The following is a 7,941-nucleotide window of genomic DNA, read 5'->3' on the forward strand; positions in this document are numbered from 1 at the left end:
TCAGACAATTTTTGTTGTGCAGTGCTTGTGAGCTCTGTTTCAGAGATCGCACACTTTCATTAGGAAGTGGCAAGATGAACGTCATCATTTGGGGGCCTTCACTGGAGGTTTTAAAATATGTTTGCTGCACCTCCTTAAAGAGATCCTATCTAGCAGAGTGATAACAGATTGATGGCCGTGACCTTCTTCACATTCTTCTAACTCCTTTTAAAATGAAATCAAGGCTCTTGCTGCTGGTGTCTATGGGCCAGGCGCCAAGACATTGTAATGAGGGCTACATATCATCCCTCGCCCTCAAGACCATCATCTGAGTTCATCGCTAATGTGTTAACGCCACCCAGGATCATATCAAAGAGGGGAAAAATCCATGAGAAACATGCTTTCCCCATTCCCAAGGCCATTTTCTTTAAATAGTGGTTGTCAGAAAGGCAATGTCTTCATGTTGAAGACAAATATGATACCATATTGACGTTCCAACAAAATGCTTTTACAGCCATAAAGCTTTTTATGCTTTAATTTTAAACTGATGATTTAATATCTTCCTAAATTATACAACAGAGTTTCCTAATCTAAAACATGTATTGGTCTATAATATATATTGACTTGAAATACTGCTATTCCCATTTCATAGCCAAGCAATGATAATTTTCCTTAATTACACATTAATTTCAATGTATTGCCTGGATAGGCAGTTATTGTTTTAACAGGATCAGGATTAATGGGCAGGTGCTCTGCTGTAATCTGACTAAAGAAGAAATGAAGAATTATACATGATTCATTTTCTTACTACTCTGAGCTGAATAATATTAATAACACTGCCACCTTAAATTTATAAAGCACTTTTCAGTTTCAGAGTGTTTTTGTATCTGGGATTACATTTTCCTGGATCTTTTACCTTTGACAGATCCTTCCAGATACTACACAACTATACTGCTTTTCAACTTTCTGATGCCAAAACATTGTGTGTGTGTGTGTGTGTGTGTGTGTGTGTGTGTGTGTGTGTGCTTACATCAATGGAATACAGTGAGAGGTAGTAGATTAACCATGGCAGAGAGATATACAACCATTTACTGCATGACCTTGGATAAATTATTCTGAGTACCAGGTTTGTCATACTTACAATGGGGATATCACTTTCCATCAGTGGTCAGTAGAAAGACTAAATAAGATACCACTTATGAAAATGGTCTGGGACATATCTGGTACACAACAAACACTCAACAAATAAAATAGTTATTGCTATTATTAGCAGCCATTTCTACACCACCTTAAACATTTTCTTGCCTCTGTCTAATTCATTTTCTTCAAAACATTTAGATTCAGAGAATATGGAGGAAGTGGAAAATCAAGAATAACATTAGTCCCAAAACGTATACCAGAAGGTACCACATCAGGGCAATCTCAGGCCCCTTCCAGTTTGAGGGCCTTATTCAAGCAGTCCGCAAAAACTCATCCATTTCCTTCCTGCTTTCTGCTTGAGTACACTGTAAAGTTAACAGCGCTTTTGATCAAACCCAGTATTCATCAGTTGGCATTCCTGCATTCTCAGTTTAAAAGTGTCTATCAAACCCAAGAAAACATCTCAAATAAATAATGCTTCTTTGGTTACCGTGGTAGCCAGCCCCCACTATGGCACCAATGATGTCACCTTCTGGTGTTCACACCTTTGTAGTCCCCTCCACCCCAACACACACATTGAAGCAGGGCTGGCCTATCATGTAACCAACAGTATTAGGTGGAAACAATGATGTGGGACTTCTGAGGCTAAGTCATAAAAGACACAGGAGCTTCTGCTTTGGTCTCTTGGATTAACTGCTCTGGGAAAAACCAAGCACTATGTCATAAGGACTCAAACAGCCCCGTAAAGAGATCCACATGGACAGCGACCAGCTTGCCAGAGTCAGCTGCCAGCCATGTGAGTAAGTCACCTTAGAAATAAATCCTCCAGCCCCAGAAGAGCCTTCAGATAACCACAGCCCTAGCCAACATGTGACTATAAACTCAAGAGAGACTCTGACCCAGAATTGCCCAGCCAAGCCACTTCTGAATTCCTGACCCATAGAAACCACGAGAGATAATAAGTGATTATTGGTGCTTTGCACCACATTTTAGAGTACTTTCTTACACAGCAACAGATGATTACTATAGGAACAAGGATAATTGGCAATATTATGGATTGGAGTGACTTGACCTTTCACCACACAGTTACATAACCCAAAGAACATGGCCAAAAAATGACAGATGAGCAACATGGCCCTGCTATACAAAGAGAAACAGCTTTAACATAGAGACCACTCGTATATTAAGCATAACCACTTCACACATTGGTGGATCCTCAACATCTCCAAAAGCCTAAAGAAAAAATGAGTGACATATTTGATTACATAAAAATATAAATTGTCTATATGGAAAAATCATAAATAAGTAAAAATCTATTGACAGATGAGGAAAATTATCAGCAATGTAGGATAGAAAGAGGGTTACTACTCACTACATAAAAGAGAATGTATAAATCAATAAAAAGAAATCACTCAATAGTAAAACAGAGAACAGATACGACTGAGAGACTCAAATAAAGGAGAAGTCCAGAGACTGAGCTCTAGGGTACTCTAGTATTGATACTTAGACACCAAGAAGAAAAGGATTCAGCAAAGGAGACCAGGGAGTGGCCACTGGGACAGGAGGAAAACTAGAAGATTCTGATGTCCTGGAAGCCAAGAATCAAAGAGAGCTTCCAGAAAGAGGGAGTGATGAAATACACCAAACTCTGCCTGTGAGGTCAAGGAAGAGGAGATCTAAAGGTTTACCTGATTTTGCCACCTGACATCAGTGGTAACAGCCACATCAACCAATTTCTCTTCCAATTGTCAATAAACATTTGTTGAGTACCCATTATATGCCAGACACAGTATTCCTTGAACTTAGCTTCCATCCTTCATGTTTTCACTGCTAATATGTTATGACTGCTAACACAGTTTGTTCCTTCAGGTTATACCAATAAGACGTTAGAAATTCTTGGGGGTGGGAGGATGGGAAAAGAGTCAAAGTAATCAGATTCAAATCCATTAGGTGTCACAAAACAGCACAGCAGCAAATTAATAGTAAATAATTAGGAGGGAGCTAGGTGATATCTATTAATCATAATAATAAATTTAAGACTTCTTTATACCTAGAGTAGTCTGGATAGGCTATGCTGTGCTGCCATAACAAACAAGCCCTCAGTCTTGGTGATCTGACACAGTACAGTGGTGCCCCCTTATCCTCAGGGGATACATTCCAAAACCTCCAGTGGATTCTTAGAACCTCGGATAGTACCAAAACCTATTATACCATGTTTTTTCCTATACATACATACCAATGATAAAGTTTGATAAATAAATTGGACACAGTAAGAGATTAACAATAATAATAAAATAGAACAATTATGATAATATACTCTAATAAAGGTTATGTGAATGTGGTCTCTCTCTCAAAATATCTTATTGTACTGTACTCATCCTTCTTCTTGTGATAATGTGAGATGATAAAATGCCTACATGATGAGATGAAGTGAGGTGAATGGCATTGGCACTGTGACATGGCGCTGGGCTACCACTGACGTGGACACAAGCACTGCAATGCCATCATGCTCTAATAACGGAGATGCCTACTAAGTGACTAATGGGCAGGTAGCATACACAGCACGGATACATTGGCCAAAGGCATGATTCATGTTCTGCACAGGATGGAACAGGACAGCAAAAGATTTCATCATGCTACTCAGAATTGCCCACAATTTAAAACTTATGAATTATTTCTGGATTTTTCAATTTAATGTTTTTAGACCGAGGTTGACCACAAGTAACTGAAACTGCAGAAAGTGAAACCTTGGATAAGGGGGAACTACTGTATTGGTCTATTTCTTGTTTACTCGAAGCCTACTGTTGGTCTAGGCACCTTTCCTGGATAAATATCTTCCCTGTGTTGCCTTAGCATTTCAGACAGCTCTGAACTGTGGAACATTTCCAGACTTAAACATTTCCACAATCGCCATGGCAGGGATGAGAGACCTAAATGGTCTCACACCAGCAATGAAGTGGTGTGGCCCAGAAGTGACTCATGTTCAACCATGACCCACTGGCCAGAAAGCGTCACATGACCTGTCCATTTGCAAGGGGAATCAGGAGGAGGAATCCTCCCATGAAGATACACTCGATGTGGGTGAGCGTCATGTTTCTACCATAATCAGGATGCTAGTTTTTCAAAAGATCTGACATCTAATCATCCTTTGACCATGAAAACATCCCCAATAAGGCAGGAAGAGATTTGAATCTCCATTTATGGATGTGGAAATTGAGGCATCAAAAGTTTAAACAACGTAATATTTAACTTACATCTAGTGAGGATTACCTCTTAGCTTTATGAGCTTTCATCCCACAAATCCATGTGGACATTAACTGGAGGAAAAAATCATTAGGATCACTGATATCTGTGACCATTATGGTATATCTAAAATATATCACAGGCTGGGTGCGGTGGCTCACTCCTGTAATCCTAGCACTCTGGGAGGCCGAGGCGGGTGGATCGCTCAAGGTCAGGAGTTCGAGACCAGCCTGAACAAAAGTGAGACCCCCGTCTCTACTAAAAAAATAGAAAGAAATGATCTGGACAACTAAAAATATATAGAGAGAGAAAAAATTAGCCGGGTATGGTGGCACATGCCTGTAGTCCCAGCTACTCGGGAGGCTGAGGCAGGAGGATTGCTTGAGCCCAGGAGTTTGAGGTTGCTGTGAGCTAGGCTGACGCCACGGCACTCTAGCCCAGGCAGGCAACAGAGTGAGACTCTGTCTCAAAACAAAAAAATAAAATAAAATATATCACAGAATAGAACACTGCGTGATGCCCTGACAACAACAAGCAAAAGAAGACCCTTTGAAATAGCTGGGATCAGTCCCTTCAGACATACACTTGGCAATGACTGGCTGATGCCTAAAATGAAAGCTAAAAGGGCTTAGGATGGAAGAAGGCTTGAGTTTTCCTAATAACACTTGAGTCTCCTGTCTCTGCATCTGTCACTAAAGATTAGCCTTCAGAACAGTTGTGTGTGAACCCCCTACATGTTAGAGATGAACTTTACGTTTCAACATTCCCTACCATCCTCACTTGCAGGCTGCTGGCAGCCCAGCTTTAAAGGAAACCAGCCTTTATGACTTCTGTGCTAAGCCTTAAGGTACAATTTCCTTCTCTCAGACATGTGGGGTCTTGATAGGGTTTTAGGACAGTGGGGAAGAGCTGCACTTGAGGTTTTCTTTATCACAAGTGACTTTCTTAATTCAGCAACACAAAATGTTAACACTTTTCCAAAAGAAATAAATATCCAAACCCTGGCTTCCTAGATCAAAATGAAATATCACTTGGCATTGAGATAAAAGCATTATTTACAGTGATAAGACTTCTCTCCAAAGAGTGTATATTCAGAAAGAGTTGAAAGAGAGATTAACTGTAAGCTCTTACTTTGTGTTTCAATCCTTAAATTCCACACTGTAATCTTTAATTTAGAAGTTGGTATGTGAGTAAAGTACTAAGCAAAAGCCTCAATTGATACCAGGTCAAGCCCTTGAAGTTTTGTCCACAGCTTCCCTCCCCTTTGCTTTCTTGGGCTTTCTGAGGGAAAGAGAAAGGAATGAAATTTCCAATGTCAAGATAAATCTCACGTGCCCAAATCTCACAGTAGTCAACCACCTCGAAAACGAACAAGCATTTTCAGGCCAGAACTCTGCATCTTCTTCTCAACACCTTACATAGCAAAGGCACTTTACAGAGTGGAGATAACTTAGTCTCCCAAAAAAGCAACCATGTAGCTCCCTCCTGGAAGCCACCTACACACACTTTTTATCCTTGTCAGAAAAAGCCCTACCCAGAGAATGTGGAGAAGGCACTCAGATGTGTGTTATAACGGAAAGAGCATGAGGAGACTGGGTTTTATTCCCAGATCAATCAATTACCGGCTATTTCCATATTTATTTTTTTTTAAAAAGCCCACTAGAGAATATGGTGAGACTCAAATGGAATTACATATACACGTGAAAGCACTTTACATTTGAATACAGCCTTATGGTTTGCAGTATATTTTACTTAGTATTGTTTCCCCTGGTCTATATGAAAAACATATCTTTACGCTGTCCACTTAGGCAGGACAGAAAACTTCATAGTAGTGTCTCTTCCCATCCCAAATGCTTTTTTTTTTTTTTTTCCTTTTGAGACAGGGTATCCCTCTGTCACCCAGACTGGAGTACAGTCATCACAGCTCATTGCAGGCTCCAACTCCTGGGCTCAAGAGATCCTCCTGCCTCAGCCTCCCGAGTAGCTGGAACGACAGGCCTGCACCACCATGGTTAATTTTTCTATTTTTTGTAGAGATGGGATCTCACTCTTACTCAGGCTGGTCTCAAACTCCTGGCCTCAAGCAATCGTCCTGCGTCTGCCTCCCAAAGTGTTAGGATTACAGGCGTGAGCCACCACACCTGACTCCAAATGCTATTTATCTTTCTTGACTTCATGACTGAATTTTGTATCTAGAAGTTGACCTTGACATCCTTTTGATCTCAATGGCCCACCATCCTACTCTCCATTATAAGATACAAATCTCTGAGCAAAACCATCCAAGAACATTATTGAATCCTGTGAAAATTTTTAAGGGTTCCACATCTCTTAAGTAGGGGCAGACCATACTTCAACATCCAAACCAGGACAATTCTTAAAGTGAAAGGGGACCCTATAAATCATGACACCAGGGCAACAGGTAAACTGGGACTGCCTTTACAGGCCAATCTCCTAACAAATCTCAAGTTCTAAGTTGAGGTACAACTTAGGCAAGAGATGAAAGTCTTAAAGGTTATCTATAAATGATATTGCATTTCATTAATTTATTTTCTGATGTATTAGATTTTCTCCAACTGATTTTTCAGATGGTAGGGACCATCTGAGCTTTCATTTCCTCTCCTACTATACCTTCTATACATCTTCTACTCCTGTTAAACAAAAGTCAGTAAACTGAGCAAAAAGAAAGAAAGAAAAAAGATATATATATCATCTGCTGTTTCTATTTAAAGGAACTCTGTTTATTTGTTGGCTTGTTGGTTTTAAAAACACATAAGCTGTGCTGAATGGAAAATAACCATCAGTTATATCCCCGTCACCTAGAACCAAATACTGCTAACATTTCAGCAACTGTTGTTCCAATCTGTCTCCAATGTTTCTAATTTTTCATTACACCAGTAATATATGAATATTTTGACCCTTTTAAAACATTGGAAAACCTAGAAAATTAGAAGGAATGGTGTAATGGCCCAAGAACCTACTAATTTCCAGGCATTTAACATACATCATTCCATTTAAGTCTCAAACTAACCCTTAATGATGGTAGTGTTTTTATATACATATTACAAATAAGAAAACCAAGGGTAAGAGACATTAAGTGATGTATATGGGAGCCAGATTAGCCCAAAGTACTTCCAGATTCCAAAGTTCATTGTATTTCTGCTGTATAGCATTATTTTTAATACTTTATGCATTTTCTTCCTACCTTTTCTCTGTATAGTTTTTTGTTTGTTTGTTTAACCTAATCATACTATGTATAATGTATCTTTATGCGTATTTTCACGTGTTAATATAAACCATGTGAAGATTGCATCTCAGTAAGAGCAATGCAAGTTTGACTGGGGGAAAAAAATCAAGCAGTACAGAAAGTTATAAAGAGGAAAGTACAATTTTCCTTTATCCCCTCTATACCTCGGTCCACTCAGTCTGTCTTTCAGAGGTAACCACAGGGAACCCTTTTTCATGTCTCCTCTAAGGCATCTAAGTATGTCAGGCACATGCATCAGCTTACACCCATTTCTGCGTTCCCCTTTACAACATGACTCCAAAGACCATCCATGTTTACTGTCACCACTTCCTCGC

General features: G+C 39.6%; 1 protein-coding gene across 1 annotated transcript in view; it reads right to left on the reverse strand.

Annotated features, from left to right (window-relative positions):
- Positions 1–743, reverse strand: part of LYPD6B (LY6/PLAUR domain containing 6B) — a 94,184-nt gene extending 93,441 nt beyond the window's left edge. Inside the window, exon 1 of the mRNA XM_012659292.1 lies at positions 681–743. The gene's annotated coding sequence lies outside the window, so the exon portion shown is untranslated. The remainder of the gene's footprint in view (positions 1–680) is intronic.
- Positions 744–7,941: the final 7,198 nt, after the last annotated feature.

This window comes from Propithecus coquereli, unplaced genomic scaffold, assembly GCF_000956105.1.
Source record: "Propithecus coquereli isolate 6110/MARCELLA unplaced genomic scaffold, Pcoq_1.0 Scaffold118, whole genome shotgun sequence".
Taxonomy (NCBI): domain Eukaryota; kingdom Metazoa; phylum Chordata; class Mammalia; order Primates; family Indriidae; genus Propithecus; species Propithecus coquereli.